Below are 17228 nucleotides of genomic sequence, written 5' to 3' on the forward strand. Positions count from 1 at the left end.
TTCTTCTAAATCCTTTTTACACTCGGCTAGAATTACTATATCATCAGCAAATCGTAGCATCTTTAGCTTTTCACCTTGTACTGTTACTCCGAATCTAAATTGTTCTTTAACATCATTAACTGCTAGTTCCATGTAAAGATTAAAAGAGATGGGAACATCCTTCTCGGACTCCGTTTCTTATTACGGCTTCTTTCTTATGTTCTTCAATTGTTACTGTTGCTGTTTGGTTCCTGTAAATGTTAGAAATTGTTCTTATATCTCCGTATTTGAACCGTAGTTTATTTAAAATGTTGAACATTTTATTCTAGTCTTACGTTATCGAATGCCTTTTGTACGTCTATAAATGCCAAGTATGTCGGTTTGTTTTTCTTTAATCTCCCTTCTGCTATTAATCTGAGGCTTAAAATTGCTTCTCTAGTCACTATACTTTTCCTGAAACCAAATTGGTCTTCTTCTAACACTTCTTCCACTCTCCTCTGAATTCTTCTGTATAGAATTCTAATTAAAATTTTTGATGCACAACTAGTTAAACTAATTATTCTGTATTCTTCACATTTGTCTGCTCCTGCTTTCTTTGGTATCGTGAATATAACGGTTTTTTTGAAGTCTGGCGGAACTTCCCCTTTATATTCGTAACAAAAAATTTAAATCATTTAAGAGATAGAAACATACAATAGTTACACCGCATTACATTATTTATGCTCTGAGCTACTATATTTTTCATTTATATCAAGAGATTTTAATTTTAATGAAATATAATTTTATATTCATGTTTAGTTTGTTTCATCTCTATATTTGTAGAAAAGTAAAAAATATATATTAGTTAAGATAAACGAAATATTTTTGTAAAAAATGGATCCGGTAGGTGGCGCTGGGATCGTGTTATTTCGAAAAATTGTAGTTCTGGCCCGTTTTGGCTCATATTCAGAATATATATTAGTTAAATTAAACGAAATATTTTTGTAAAAAATGGATCCGGTAGGTGGCGCTGGGATCTTGTTATTTCGAAAAATTGTAGTTCTGGCCCGTTTTGGCTCATATTCAGTATATATATTAGTTAAATTAAACGAAATATTTTTGTAAAAAATGGATCCGGTAGGTGGCGCTGGGATCGTGTTATATCGAAAAATTGTTGTTCTGGCCCGTTTTGGCTCATATTCAGAATATATATTAATTACGTTCTTTTCTTAAATACTGTCGTAAGTAGCTAATTTTATCAGTGCAAGATTTAAATCTGCAGTTCTATTAGATAGTATATCTTTAACTGAATTCTGAATTTGTAGATTTTGAAAGATACGGTGTAATTGTTGCTTATATATTTATTAGTTATGAAATATTTATTTTTGACAAATAGTAATTTTCTTTTTATTTCATTAATAAATAGGGTTTTGTATTTTTTCTCATGATTATAATTTGTGGTGATTGATTAAACGATTATGTTTTGAATGGTGTTGCAGATGTGATGTTTTTTATAACTATTAAAAAAATTACAAAAAATATTCATTTAACATAATTCTTTTGTTCTATTGTTACAGGTACGATACAGGCAATTTACTTCATAGGTTAAAGACTGTGGATTATTTGAACAGCGTTAGCTTTACTTGAATATGTATCTCTGTTAATGTAATACTATCGACTGGAAGGAGGAATATTTATTTCGTAGCAGGTGGTTCTTTTTCCAGTATGTTAAACTAATTATTTTACAGATTTATCAACAAACTTATTTATATATATTTTTAAATATGTGAATATTCGTATAATAAATATATTCATGGTATTTTAAGAAAAATATCGTGTTCGCCCAGGTAAGTCCCACTGTAGGTTGTGTTTATTTTTTATTCATATATTTTTATACGTGTGTGTTTTTTCAGGTTTATTATGCATTTAATTTTTTCGGTTATGTTTTAGTTTTAAGTCGTGTTCGTATCCCAAACAGTACACTTTGGTGAAAGTTATTAGAAACAGGATTTTAATGTTTTTAATTGATTATTATATTGTATGACTAGCTGTATAAAAGGTACGTAAGACATGACTATATCTTGAAAATAGGAGGAAAAAAAAATATTTTTCATGCATGTTTTTGGAAAAGTTCCAATTACGGATCATACAATTTACTTCTCGCGTTAAATAATTTTTATGGCGATTTTCTTTAATTCTGATATTTTTGTAATATCATATATGCTATTTTTAACTGTTTGTAGAACTCTATTCATTAATAAATGTTTAGGTTACTGTATTGCCTTGGTTTAGTTGTTCGATTAGCTTTAGTAGAGTGAGTTGTGTAGTTATTTGGTATTTGCATATGTATTGAGCATGTTCTGTGTGTATTTAGTTGACGCAGGTTAAAAAGAATGTTCTTAGGATACAAATATACGATCACCCTTTTAAAAGTACAGCCTGATTCTAATGAAGATCCTAAAATTCAAGAAAATATTTGTGATAAGTATTCACAATCATCAGCATATTTTCTAACAGGTAATAATAATGTTTTTATGATGATTATTAGATAATATAACTATTGTTTCAATAATATCATGAAGATAATATTTCTGATGAATAAACTTCTTTTTTTTTGTTTTCAGGTACATATGTTACATGCATAGAAATGTTTGCTTAATATTAAATTCATCCTATTTCAAAGAGCTGTTCGGTGTGACTAATACATGATGTTCAGTATTAATTCCATAACGGTAGTAAAGATTTTTCTCAGTAAGTTAGTGCTATATTTTTTGTTGGTTTATACATATTGATTTAAAATTATAAGATTTTATTGTAAAACATCCATGTATAGTTAATTAATATTATATTTGATTATTGTTTGAGATTTAAAAAATGTTTATTTGTGTTTCAGATGCGTGATTTGCATTTAAGTACTGTACTTATTTTAAAATTATGCCACATTCAAGACTTTCGAGCTGATTAATATATCATGTTCAGTATAATTTAAATAGCGGTAATGTACTGTTTTGTTAGCATCTTCACATTAACTAACAGTTTTTACTTATTATACGATTAATAGATTTTATTCGATAATACGCACATGGATTAATAATAAAATCATAAATTTTTGTTTAAGACTATTAAAATACTTATAAATTATTATTTTTTTTGTTGTTTCAGATGACATTGTTATCATTTAACACCCTACTTATTTATAAATGGATGCTTTGAAGACTGCTGACAGTGAGTACAGTAAGAGGGACAAACAGATTGTAAGGTACAGCCAGTCTATTAAACAAACATATATTTTTAAGAGAAACCTACATGTTTATATATATCTTTTGACTGCCTGTATTTTTGTGTATCCATTAATGTGTTTCTCATTCAGTTTAAATAGTGTAATGTAGCACCCAGCTCTCATCCAGTATGTAGATTTCTTTCAAAACATGTGGACCAGTCATGGAATATTGTTGATGAAAATAAAAGAGCTAATGCGAAAAGTTGATGTCTGTGGTTGTCGGTCAACAGATGTGGCACAATTTGTGCACACATGTTGGGGTAACCAAGCTTATCTTTAAAGAATTCGCATACACAATACTTTCGCAGTCGTTATCTTCACTTGCAATTTCTCCAATTTTACTGCGCCGGTTATTCATTATCATTTCATTCACGGTTTCCGATTAACCCATCGTGTTTTCAGTTAGGTGATCCCAAAAAATTGTGCTTGGGATGAAAGTTGGCACCGTGTAATTGGGGGGGGGGGGGGGTTCACGCTATGGCTATTATGTTTTCTCCACCCACACGCATCAGTGGGGAATCAGGGCTTACTTATGGTGGCAATGGTGAAACTCGACATATGATGAACCTGTGACGAGTGCGGGAAGGACATGTGCTAAGCGAGTCTGGATCTGATAGGCTGTCCCCGGCAAGGGTAACCATTCAACAGATTAACACGCCGGTAACGTGGTAACCGAGGTCGCATATATTTCTATGTAAAGGGAGGGATCCGGACGGATAAACACCTTAGATAGGAGCAAGAAAGGGTGGGCAAAGACTTTATTCATAGCACTTCAAGGTGATAGTGTTATCCTAAAATACGAAGAACACTCTCCTTGTGGATGCGAAAAATATTCTTGGAGGTTGGGAATGGCTATAAGGGGTGAGAGGAGGCCATAAAAAAAAAAAAAAAAATTATGTACGCCTATCAACCAGCTCGTCACTCACATTTGTTCTCCCGTTTCCGAACATTTTGCAGGTTTTTAAGATCGTAGGGTATGATATTCATTCTCATCGTATATCTCACCAATTTGCTGACGAATTTCCCACACGTGTAGTTATTTGCTTACAAAAATCGGACTACCGAACGCAGTTCTGTAATCGATGAAACACCTAGAGGAAACGGCGTGTTGAACACGATAATGGATATATACTGAACGATGTACAGAACTGCTGCTGGGGGACGGTGAAAACACCAACAAAGCCAGTGCTGCATCAGAACACATTAATGTATTCCTTTCAGTTTAAATGACGGCTAAGGTGTACCTCATTTTTTGATGCACTTGTTGAATCGTGTACAGTAGTGATTACAACGTGGTAACGTACACTTTTTTCAGCATCATCATATATTCTAACACATTATACTTATTATAAGGTTATTAGAATTTATTGGATGATACTTATATAGATTAATTAATATCATTAAATAATTTTTGTTTTAGAAAATTAAAAAAATTGTTTTTTTTTTCAGGTGTATTAATTGTCATTTATACTGCTTTTGTATAATTGTCTCAATTTCAAAACGTCTGGACTCTCGGTAATGTTTCATGTATATTATTAATTACATAGTCGTAACGTACATTTTTTTCAGCATCGTGTGGTATTCTAACAGTTTATAGTTGTATGATTACGAGATAGATTTAATTGGATAATAGCCCTATGTTAAATTAAGTTGAAAACACATAAAGGAATGTAAAATAGCGTCAAACCAAATAAATAAAAGAAAAACCTATAGTATATAGTACTCTCATGGCGGTATAAATACTGTCATAAGTAGGTCATTTTATCAGTGCAAGATTTAAATCTACAGTTCTATTAGATAGTATATTTTTAATTGAATTCTGAATTTGTAGATTTTGAAAGATACGGTGTAATTGTTGCTTATATATTTAATAGTTATGAAATATTTATTTTTGACAAATAGTAATTTTCTTTTTATTTCATTAATAAATAGGGTTTTGTATTTTTTCTCATGATTATAATTTGTGGTGATTGATTAAACGATTATGTTTTGAATGGTGTTGCAGATGTGATGTTTTTTATAACTATTGAAAAAATTACAAAAAATATTCATTTAACATAATTCTTTTGTTCTATTGTTACAGGTACGATACAGGCAATTTACTTCATAGGTTAAAGACTGTGGATTATTTGAACAGCGTTAACTTTACTTGAATATTTATCTCTGTTAATGTAATACTATCGACTGGAAGGAGGAATATTTATTTCGTAGCAGGTGGTTCTTTTTCCAGTATGTTAAACTAATTATTTTACAGATTTATCAACAAACTTATTTATATATATTTTTAAATATGTGAATATTCGTATAATAAATATATTCATGGTATTTTAAGAAAAATATCGTGATCGCCCAGGTAAGTCCCACTGTAGGTTGTGTTTATTTTTTATTCATATATTTTTATACATGTGTGTTTTTCAGGTTTATTATGCATTTAATTTTTTCGGTTATGTTTTAGTTTTAAGTCGTGTTCGTATCCCAAACAGTACACTTTGGTGAAAGTTATTAGAAACAGGATTTTAATGTTTTTTATTGATTATTATATTGTAGGATTAGCTGTATAATTAGCTGTATTAGCTGTATACGTAAAACATGACTATTTCTTGAAAATAGGAGGAAAAAAAAAAATTTTTCATGCATGTTTTTTGGAAAATTTCCAATTACGGATCATACAATTTACTTCTCGCGTTAAATAATTTTTATGGTGATTTTCTTTAATTGTGATATTTTTGTAATATCATATATGCTATTTTTAACTGTTTGTAGAATTCTATTCATTAATAAATGTTTAGGTTACTGTATTGCCTTGGTTTAGTTGTTCGGTTAGCTTTAGTAGAGTGAGTTGTGTAGTTATTTGGTTTTTGCATATGTATTGAGCATGTTCTGTGTGTGTTTAGTTGACGCATTGTTAAAAAGAATGTTCTTAGGATACAAATATACGATCACCCCTTCAAAAGTACAGCCTGATTCTAATGCAGATCCTAAAATTCAAGAAAATATTTGTGATAAGTATTCACTATCATCAGCATATTTTCTAACAGGTAATAATAATTTTTTTATGATGATTATTAGATAATATAACTATTGTTTCAATAATATCATGAAGATAATATTTCTGATGAATAAACTTCTTTTTTTTTGTTTTCAGGTACATATGTTACATGCATAGAAATGTTTGCTTAATATTAAATTCATCCTATTTCAAAGAGCTGTTCGGTGTGACTAATACATGATGTTCAGTATTAATTCCATAACGGTAGTAAAGATTTTTCTCAGTAACTTAGTGCTATATTTTTTGGTGGTTTATACATATTGATTTAAAATTATAAGATTTTATTGTAAAACATCCATGTACAGTTAATTAATATTATATTTGATTATTGTTTGAGATTTAAAAAATGTTTATTTGTGTTTCAGATGCGTGATTTGTCATTTAAGTACTGTACTTTTTTTAAAATTATGCCACTTTCAAGACTTTCGAGCTGATTAATATATCATGTTCAGTATAATTTAAATAGCGGTAATGTACTGTTTTGTTAGCATCTTCACATTAACTAACAGTTTTTACTTATTATACGATTAATAGATTTTATTCGATAATACGCACATAGATTAATAATAAAATCATAAATTTTTGTTTAAGACTATTAAAATACTTATAAATTATTATTTTTTTGTTGTTTCAGATGTCATTGTTATCATTTAACACCCTACTTATTTATAAATGGATGCTTTGAAGACTGCTGACAGTGAGTACAATAAGAGGGACGATCAGAATGTAAGGTACAGCCAGTCTATTAAACAAACATATATTTTTAAGACAAACCTACATGTTTATATATATCTTTTGACTGCCTGTATTTTTGTGTATCCATTTATGTGTTTCTCATTCAGTTTAAATAGTGTAATGTAGCACCCAGCTCTCATCCAGTATGCAGATTTCTTTCAAAACATGTGGACCAGTCATGGAATATTGTTGATGAAAATAAAAGAGCTAATGCGAAAAGTTGATGTCTGTGGTTGTCGGTCAACAGATGTGGCACAATTTGTGCACACATGTTGGGGTAACCAAGCTTATCTTTAAAGAATTCGCATACACAATACTTTCGCAGTCGTTATCTTCACTTGCAATTTCTCCAATTTTACTGCGCCGGTTATTCATTATCATTTCATTCACGGTTTCCGATTAACCCATCGTGTTTTCAGTTAGGTGATCCCAAAAAATTGTGCTTGGGATGAAAGTTGGCACCGTGTAATTCGGAGGGGGGGGGGTTCACGCTATGGCTATTATGTTTTCTCCACCCACACGCATCAGTGGGGAATCAGGGCTTACTTATGGTGGCAATGGTGAAACTCGACACATGATGAACCTGTGAGGAGTGCGGGAAGGACATGTGCTAAGCGAGTCTGGATCTGATAGGCTGTCCCCGGCAAGGGTAACCATTCAACAGATTAACACGCCGGTAACGTGGTAACCGAGGTCGCATATATTTCTATGTAAAGGGAGGGATCCGGACGGATAAACACCTTAGATAGGAGCAAGAAAGGGTGGGCAAAGACTTTATTCATAGCACTTCAAGGTGATAGTGTTATCCTAAAATACGAAGAACACTCTCCTTGTGGATGCGAAAAATATTCTTGGAGGTTGGGAATGGCTATAAGGGGTGAGAGGAGGCCATAAGACAAACAAAAAAAATTATGTACGCCTATCAACCAGCTCGTCACTCACATTTGTTCTCCCGTTTCCGAACATTTTGCAGGTTTTTAAGATCGTAGGGTATGATATTCATTCTCATCGTATATCTCACCAATTTGCTGACGAATTTCCCACACGTGTAGTTATTTGCTTACAAAAATCGGACTACCGAACGCAGTTCTGTAATCGATGAAACACCTAGAGGAAACGGCGTGTTGAACACGATAATGGATATATACTGAACGATGTACAGAACTGCTGCTGGGGGACGGTGAAAACACCAACAAAGCCAGTGCTGCATCAGAACACATTAATGTATTCCTTTCAGTTTAAATGACGGCTAAGGTGTACCTCATTTTTTGATGCACTTGTTGAATCGTGTACAGTAGTGATTACAACGTGGTAACGTACACTTTTTTCAGCATCATCATATATTCTAACACATTATACTTATTATAAGGTTATTAGAATTTATTGGATGATACTTATATAGATTAATTAATATCATTAAATAATTTTTGTTTTAGAAAATTAAAAAAATTGTTTTTTTTTTCAGGTGTATTAATTGTCATTTATACTGCTTTTGTATAATTGTCTCAATTTCAAAACGTCTGGACTCTCGGTAATGTTTCATGTATATTATTAATTACATAGTCGTAACGTACATTTTTTTCAGCATCGTGTGGTATTCTAACAGTTTATAGTTGTATGATTACGAGATAGATTTAATTGGATAATAGCCCTATGTTAAATTAAGTTGAAAACACATAAAGGAATGTAAAATAGCGTCAAACCAAATAAATAAAAGAAAAACCTATAGTATATAGTACTCTCATGGCGGTATAAATACTGTCATAAGTAGGTCATTTTATCAGTGCAAGATTTAAATCTACAGTTCTATTAGATAGTATATTTTTAATTGAATTCTGAATTTGTAGATTTTGAAAGATACGGTGTAATTGTTGCTTATATATTTAATAGTTATGAAATATTTATTTTTGACAAATAGTAATTTTCTTTTTATTTCATTAATAAATAGGGTTTTGTATTTTTTCTCATGATTATAATTTGTGGTGATTGATTAAACGATTATGTTTTGAATGGTGTTGCAGATGTGATGTTTTTTATAACTATTGAAAAAATTACAAAAAATATTCATTTAACATAATTCTTTTGTTCTATTGTTACAGGTACGATACAGGCAATTTACTTCATAGGTTAAAGACTGTGGATTATTTGAACAGCGTTAACTTTACTTGAATATTTATCTCTGTTAATGTAATACTATCGACTGGAAGGAGGAATATTTATTTCGTAGCAGGTGGTTCTTTTTCCAGTATGTTAAACTAATTATTTTACAGATTTATCAACAAACTTATTTATATATATTTTTAAATATGTGAATATTCGTATAATAAATATATTCATGGTATTTTAAGAAAAATATCGTGATCGCCCAGGTAAGTCCCACTGTAGGTTGTGTTTATTTTTTATTCATATATTTTTATACATGTGTGTTTTTCAGGTTTATTATGCATTTAATTTTTTCGGTTATGTTTTAGTTTTAAGTCGTGTTCGTATCCCAAACAGTACACTTTGGTGAAAGTTATTAGAAACAGGATTTTAATGTTTTTTATTGATTATTATATTATAGGATTAGCTGTATAAAAGGTACGTAAAACATGACTATTTCTTGAAAATAGGAGGAAAAAAAAAATTTTTCATGCATGTTTTTTGGAAAATTTCCAATTACGGATCATACAATTTACTTCTCGCGTTAAATAATTTTTATGGTGATTTTCTTTAATTGTGATATTTTTGTAATATCATATATGCTATTTTTAACTGTTTGTAGAATTCTATTCATTAATAAATGTTTAGGTTACTGTATTGCCTTGGTTTAGTTGTTCGGTTAGCTTTAGTAGAGTGAGTTGTGTAGTTATTTGGTTTTTGCATATGTATTGAGCATGTTCTGTGTGTGTTTAGTTGACGCATTGTTAAAAAGAATGTTCTTAGGATACAAATATACGATCACCCCTTCAAAAGTACAGCCTGATTCTAATGCAGATCCTAAAATTCAAGAAAATATTTGTGATAAGTATTCACTATCATCAGCATATTTTCTAACAGGTAATAATAATTTTTTTATGATGATTATTAGATAATATAACTATTGTTTCAATAATATCATGAAGATAATATTTCTGATGAATAAACTTCTTTTTTTTTGTTTTCAGGTACATATGTTACATGCATAGAAATGTTTGCTTAATATTAAATTCATCCTATTTCAAAGAGCTGTTCGGTGTGACTAATACATGATGTTCAGTATTAATTCCATAACGGTAGTAAAGATTTTTCTCAGTAACTTAGTGCTATATTTTTTGGTGGTTTATACATATTGATTTAAAATTATAAGATTTTATTGTAAAACATCCATGTATAGTTAATTAATATTATATTTGATTATTGTTTGAGATTTAAAAAATGTTTATTTGTGTTTCAGATGCGTGATTTGTCATTTAAGTACTGTACTTTTTTTAAAATTATGACACTTTCAAGACTTTCGAGCTGATTAATATATCATGTTCAGTATAATTTAAATAGCGGTAATGTACTGTTTTGTTAGCATCTTCACATTAACTAACAGTTTTTACTTATTATACGATTAATAGATTTTATTCGATAATACGCACATAGATTAATAATAAAATCATAAATTTTTGTTTAAGACTATTAAAATACTTATAAATTATTATTTTTTTGTTGTTTCAGATGTCATTGTTATCATTTAACACCCTACTTATTTATAAATGGATGCTTTGAAGACTGCTGACAGTGAGTACAATAAGAGGGACGATCAGAATGTAAGGTACAGCCAGTCTATTAAACAAACATATATTTTTAAGACAAACCTACATGTTTATATATATCTTTTGACTGCCTGTATTTTTGTGTATCCATTTATGTGTTTCTCATTCAGTTTAAATAGTGTAATGTAGCACCCAGCTCTCATCCAGTATGCAGATTTCTTTCAAAACATGTGGACCAGTCATGGAATATTGTTGATGAAAATAAAAGAGCTAATGCGAAAAGTTGATGTCTGTGGTTGTCGGTCAACAGATGTGGCACAATTTGTGCACACATGTTGGGGTAACCAAGCTTATCTTTAAAGAATTCGCATACACAATACTTTCGCAGTCGTTATCTTCACTTGCAATTTCTCCAATTTTACTGCGCCGGTTATTCATTATCATTTCATTCACGGTTTCCGATTAACCCATCGTGTTTTCAGTTAGGTGATCCCAAAAAATTGTGCTTGGGATGAAAGTTGGCACCGTGTAATTCCGGGGGGGGGGGGGTTCACGCTATGGCTATTATGTTTTCTCCACCCACACGCATCAGTGGGGAATCAGGGCTTACTTATGGTGGCAATGGTGAAACTCGACACATGATGAACCTGTGAGGAGTGCGGGAAGGACATGTGCTAAGCGAGTCTGGATCTGATAGGCTGTCCCCGGCAAGGGTAACCATTCAACAGATTAACACGCCGGTAACGTGGTAACCGAGGTCGCATATATTTCTATGTAAAGGGAGGGATCCGGACGGATAAACACCTTAGATAGGAGCAAGAAAGGGTGGGCAAAGACTTTATTCATAGCACTTCAAGGTGATAGTGTTATCCTAAAATACGAAGAACACTCTCCTTGTGGATGCGAAAAATATTCTTGGAGGTTGGGAATGGCTATAAGGGGTGAGAGGAGGCCATAAAACAAACAAAAAAAATTATGTACGCCTATCAACCAGCTCGTCACTCACATTTGTTCTCCCGTTTCCGAACATTTTGCAGGTTTTTAAGATCGTAGGGTATGATATTCATTCTCATCGTATATCTCACCAATTTGCTGACGAATTTCCCACACGTGTAGTTATTTGCTTACAAAAATCGGACTACCGAACGCAGTTCTGTAATCGATGAAACACCTAGAGGAAACGGCGTGTTGAACACGATAATGGATATATACTGAACGATGTACAGAACTGCTGCTGGGGGACGGTGAAAACACCAACAAAGCCAGTGCTGCATCAAAACACATTAATGTATTCCTTTCAGTTTAAATGACGGCTAAGGTGTACCTCATTTTTTGATGCACTTGTTGAATCGTGTACAGTAGTGATTACAACGTGGTAACGTACACTTTTTTCAGCATCATCATATATTCTAACACATTATACTTATTATAAGGTTATTAGAATTTATTGGATGATACTTATATAGATTAATTAATATCATTAAATAATTTTTGTTTTAGAAAATTAAAAAAATTGTTTTTTTTTTCAGGTGTATTAATTGTCATTTATACTGCTTTTGTATAATTGTCTCAATTTCAAAACGTCTGGACTCTCGGTAATGTTTCATGTATATTATTAATTACATAGTCGTAACGTACATTTTTTTCAGCATCGTGTGGTATTCTAACAGTTTATAGTTGTATGATTACGAGATAGATTTAATTGGATAATAGCCCTATGTTAAATTAAGTTGAAAACACATAAAGGAATGTAAAATAGCGTCAAACCAAATAAATAAAAGAAAAACCTATAGTATATAGTACTCTCATGGCGGTATAAATACTGTCATAAGTAGGTCATTTTATCAGTGCAAGATTTAAATCTACAGTTCTATTAGATAGTATATTTTTAATTGAATTCTGAATTTGTAGATTTTGAAAGATACGGTGTAATTGTTGCTTATATATTTAATAGTTATGAAATATTTATTTTTGACAAATAGTAATTTTCTTTTTATTTCATTAATAAATAGGGTTTTGTATTTTTTCTCATGATTATAATTTGTGGTGATTGATTAAACGATTATGTTTTGAATGGTGTTGCAGATGTGATGTTTTTTATAACTATTGAAAAAATTACAAAAAATATTCATTTAACATAATTCTTTTGTTCTATTGTTACAGGTACGATACAGGCAATTTACTTCATAGGTTAAAGACTGTGGATTATTTGAACAGCGTTAACTTTACTTGAATATTTATCTCTGTTAATGTAATACTATCGACTGGAAGGAGGAATATTTATTTCGTAGCAGGTGGTTCTTTTTCCAGTATGTTAAACTAATTATTTTACAGATTTATCAACAAACTTATTTATATATATTTTTAAATATGTGAATATTCGTATAATAAATATATTCATGGTATTTTAAGAAAAATATCGTGATCGCCCAGGTAAGTCCCACTGTAGGTTGTGTTTATTTTTTATTCATATATTTTTATACATGTGTGTTTTTCAGGTTTATTATGCATTTAATTTTTTCGGTTATGTTTTAGTTTTAAGTCGTGTTCGTATCCCAAACAGTACACTTTGGTGAAAGTTATTAGAAACAGGATTTTAATGTTTTTTATTGATTATTATATTGTAGGATTAGCTGTATAAAAGGTACGTAAAACATGACTATTTCTTGAAAATAGGAGGAAAAAAAAATATTTTTCATGCATGTTTTTTGGAAAATTTCCAATTACGGATCATACAATTTACTTCTCGCGTTAAATAATTTTTATGGTGATTTTCTTTAATTGTGATATTTTTGTAATATCATATATGCTATTTTTAACTGTTTGTAGAATTCTATTCATTAATAAATGTTTAGGTTACTGTATTGCCTTGGTTTAGTTGTTCGGTTAGCTTTAGTAGAGTGAGTTGTGTAGTTATTTGGTTTTTGCATATGTATTGAGCATGTTCTGTGTGTGTTTAGTTGACGCATTGTTAAAAAGAATGTTCTTAGGATACAAATATACGATCACCCCTTCAAAAGTACAGCCTGATTCTAATGCAGATCCTAAAATTCAAGAAAATATTTGTGATAAGTATTCACTATCATCAGCATATTTTCTAACAGGTAATAATAATTTTTTTATGATGATTATTAGATAATATAACTATTGTTTCAATAATATCATGAAGATAATATTTCTGATGAATAAACTTCTTTTTTTTTGTTTTCAGGTACATATGTTACATGCATAGAAATGTTTGCTTAATATTAAATTCATCCTATTTCAAAGAGCTGTTCGGTGTGACTAATACATGATGTTCAGTATTAATTCCATAACGGTAGTAAAGATTTTTCTCAGTAACTTAGTGCTATATTTTTTGGTGGTTTATACATATTGATTTAAAATTATAAGATTTTATTGTAAAACATCCATGTATAGTTAATTAATATTATATTTGATTATTGTTTGAGATTTAAAAAATGTTTATTTGTGTTTCAGATGCGTGATTTGTCATTTAAGTACTGTACTTTTTTTAAAATTATGCCACTTTCAAGACTTTCGAGCTGATTAATATATCATGTTCAGTATAATTTAAATAGCGGTAATGTACTGTTTTGTTAGCATCTTCACATTAACTAACAGTTTTTACTTATTATACGATTAATAGATTTTATTCGATAATACGCACATAGATTAATAATAAAATCATAAATTTTTGTTTAAGACTATTAAAATACTTATAAATTATTATTTTTTTGTTGTTTCAGATGTCATTGTTATCATTTAACACCCTACTTATTTATAAATGGATGCTTTGAAGACTGCTGACAGTGAGTACAATAAGAGGGACGATCAGAATGTAAGGTACAGCCAGTCTATTAAACAAACATATATTTTTAAGACAAACCTACATGTTTATATATATCTTTTGACTGCCTGTATTTTTGTGTATCCATTTATGTGTTTCTCATTCAGTTTAAATAGTGTAATGTAGCACCCAGCTCTCATCCAGTATGCAGATTTCTTTCAAAACATGTGGATCAGTCATGGAATATTGTTGATGAAAATAAAAGAGCTAATGCGAAAAGTTGATGTCTGTGGTTGTCGGTCAACAGATGTGGCACAATTTGTGCACACATGTTGGGATAACCAAGCTTATCTTTAAAGAATTCGCATACACAATACTTTCGCAGTCGTTATCTTCACTTGCAATTTCTCCAATTTTACTGCGCCGGTTATTCATTATCATTTCATTCACGGTTTCCGATTAACCCATCGTGTTTTCAGTTAGGTGATCCCAAAAAATTGTGCTTGGGATGAAAGTTGGCACCGTGTAATTCCGGGGGGGGGGGGGTTCACGCTATGGCTATTATGTTTTCTCCACCCACACGCATCAGTGGGGAATCAGGGCTTACTTATGGTGGCAATGGTGAAACTCGACACATGATGAACCTGTGAGGAGTGCGGGAAGGACATGTGCTAAGCGAGTCTGGATCTGATAGGCTGTCCCCGGCAAGGGTAACCATTCAACAGATTAACACGCCGGTAACGTGGTAACCGAGGTCGCATATATTTCTATGTAAAGGGAGGGATCCGGACGGATAAACACCTTAGATAGGAGCAAGAAAGGGTGGGCAAAGACTTTATTCATAGCACTTCAAGGTGATAGTGTTATCCTAAAATACGAAGAACACTCTCCTTGTGGATGCGAAAAATATTCTTGGAGGTTGGGAATGGCTATAAGGGGTGAGAGGAGGCCATAAAACAAACAAAAAAAATTATGTACGCCTATCAACCAGCTCGTCACTCACATTTGTTCTCCCGTTTCCGAACATTTTGCAGGTTTTTAAGATCGTAGGGTATGATATTCATTCTCATCGTATATCTCACCAATTTGCTGACGAATTTCCCACACGTGTAGTTATTTGCTTACAAAAATCGGACTACCGAACGCAGTTCTGTAATCGATGAAACACCTAGAGGAAACGGCGTGTTGAACACGATAATGGATATATACTGAACGATGTACAGAACTGCTGCTGGGGGACGGTGAAAACACCAACAAAGCCAGTGCTGCATCAGAACACATTAATGTATTCCTTTCAGTTTAAATGACGGCTAAGGTGTACCTCATTTTTTGATGCACTTGTTGAATCGTGTACAGTAGTGATTACAACGTGGTAACGTACACTTTTTTCAGCATCATCATATATTCTAACACATTATACTTATTATAAGGTTATTAGAATTTATTGGATGATACTTATATAGATTAATTAATATCATTAAATAATTTTTGTTTTAGAAAATTAAAAAAATTGTTTTTTTTTTCAGGTGTATTAATTGTCATTTATACTGCTTTTGTATAATTGTCTCAATTTCAAAACGTCTGGACTCTCGGTAATGTTTCATGTATATTATTAATTACATAGTCGTAACGTACATTTTTTTCAGCATCGTGTGGTATTCTAACAGTTTATAGTTGTATGATTACGAGATAGATTTAATTGGATAATAGCCCTATGTTAAATTAAGTTGAAAACACATAAAGGAATGTAAAATAGCGTCAAACCAAATAAATAAAAGAAAAACCTATAGTATATAGTACTCTCATGGCGGTATAAATACTGTCATAAGTAGGTCATTTTATCAGTGCAAGATTTAAATCTACAGTTCTATTAGATAGTATATTTTTAATTGAATTCTGAATTTGTAGATTTTGAAAGATACGGTGTAATTGTTGCTTATATATTTAATAGTTATGAAATATTTATTTTTGACAAATAGTAATTTTCTTTTTATTTCATTAATAAATAGGGTTTTGTATTTTTTCTCATGATTATAATTTGTGGTGATTGATTAAACGATTATGTTTTGAATGGTGTTGCAGATGTGATGTTTTTTATAACTATTGAAAAAATTACAAAAAATATTCATTTAACATAATTCTTTTGTTCTATTGTTACAGGTACGATACAGGCAATTTACTTCATAGGTTAAAGACTGTGGATTATTTGAACAGCGTTAACTTTACTTGAATATTTATCTCTGTTAATGTAATACTATCGACTGGAAGGAGGAATATTTATTTCGTTGCAGGTGGTTCTTTTTCCAGTATGTTAAACTAATTATTTTACAGATTTATCAACAAACTTATTTATATATATTTTTAAATATGTGAATATTCGTATAATAAATATATTCATGGTATTTTAAGAAAAATATCGTGATCGCCCAGGTAAGTCCCACTGTAGGTTGTGTTTATTTTTTATTCATATATTTTTATACATGTGTGTTTTTCAGGTTTATTATGCATTTAATTTTTTCGGTTATGTTTTAGTTTTAAGTCGTGTTCGTATCCCAAACAGTACACTTTGGTGAAAGTTATTAGAAACAGGATTTTAATGTTTTTTATTGATTATTATATTGTAGGATTAGCTGTATAAAAGGTACGTAAAACATGACTATTTCTTGAAAATAGGAGGAAAAAAAAATATTTTTC

Source organism: Lycorma delicatula, chromosome 10 (genome assembly GCF_047948215.1).
Source record: "Lycorma delicatula isolate Av1 chromosome 10, ASM4794821v1, whole genome shotgun sequence".
Lineage (NCBI taxonomy): Eukaryota > Metazoa > Arthropoda > Insecta > Hemiptera > Fulgoridae > Lycorma > Lycorma delicatula.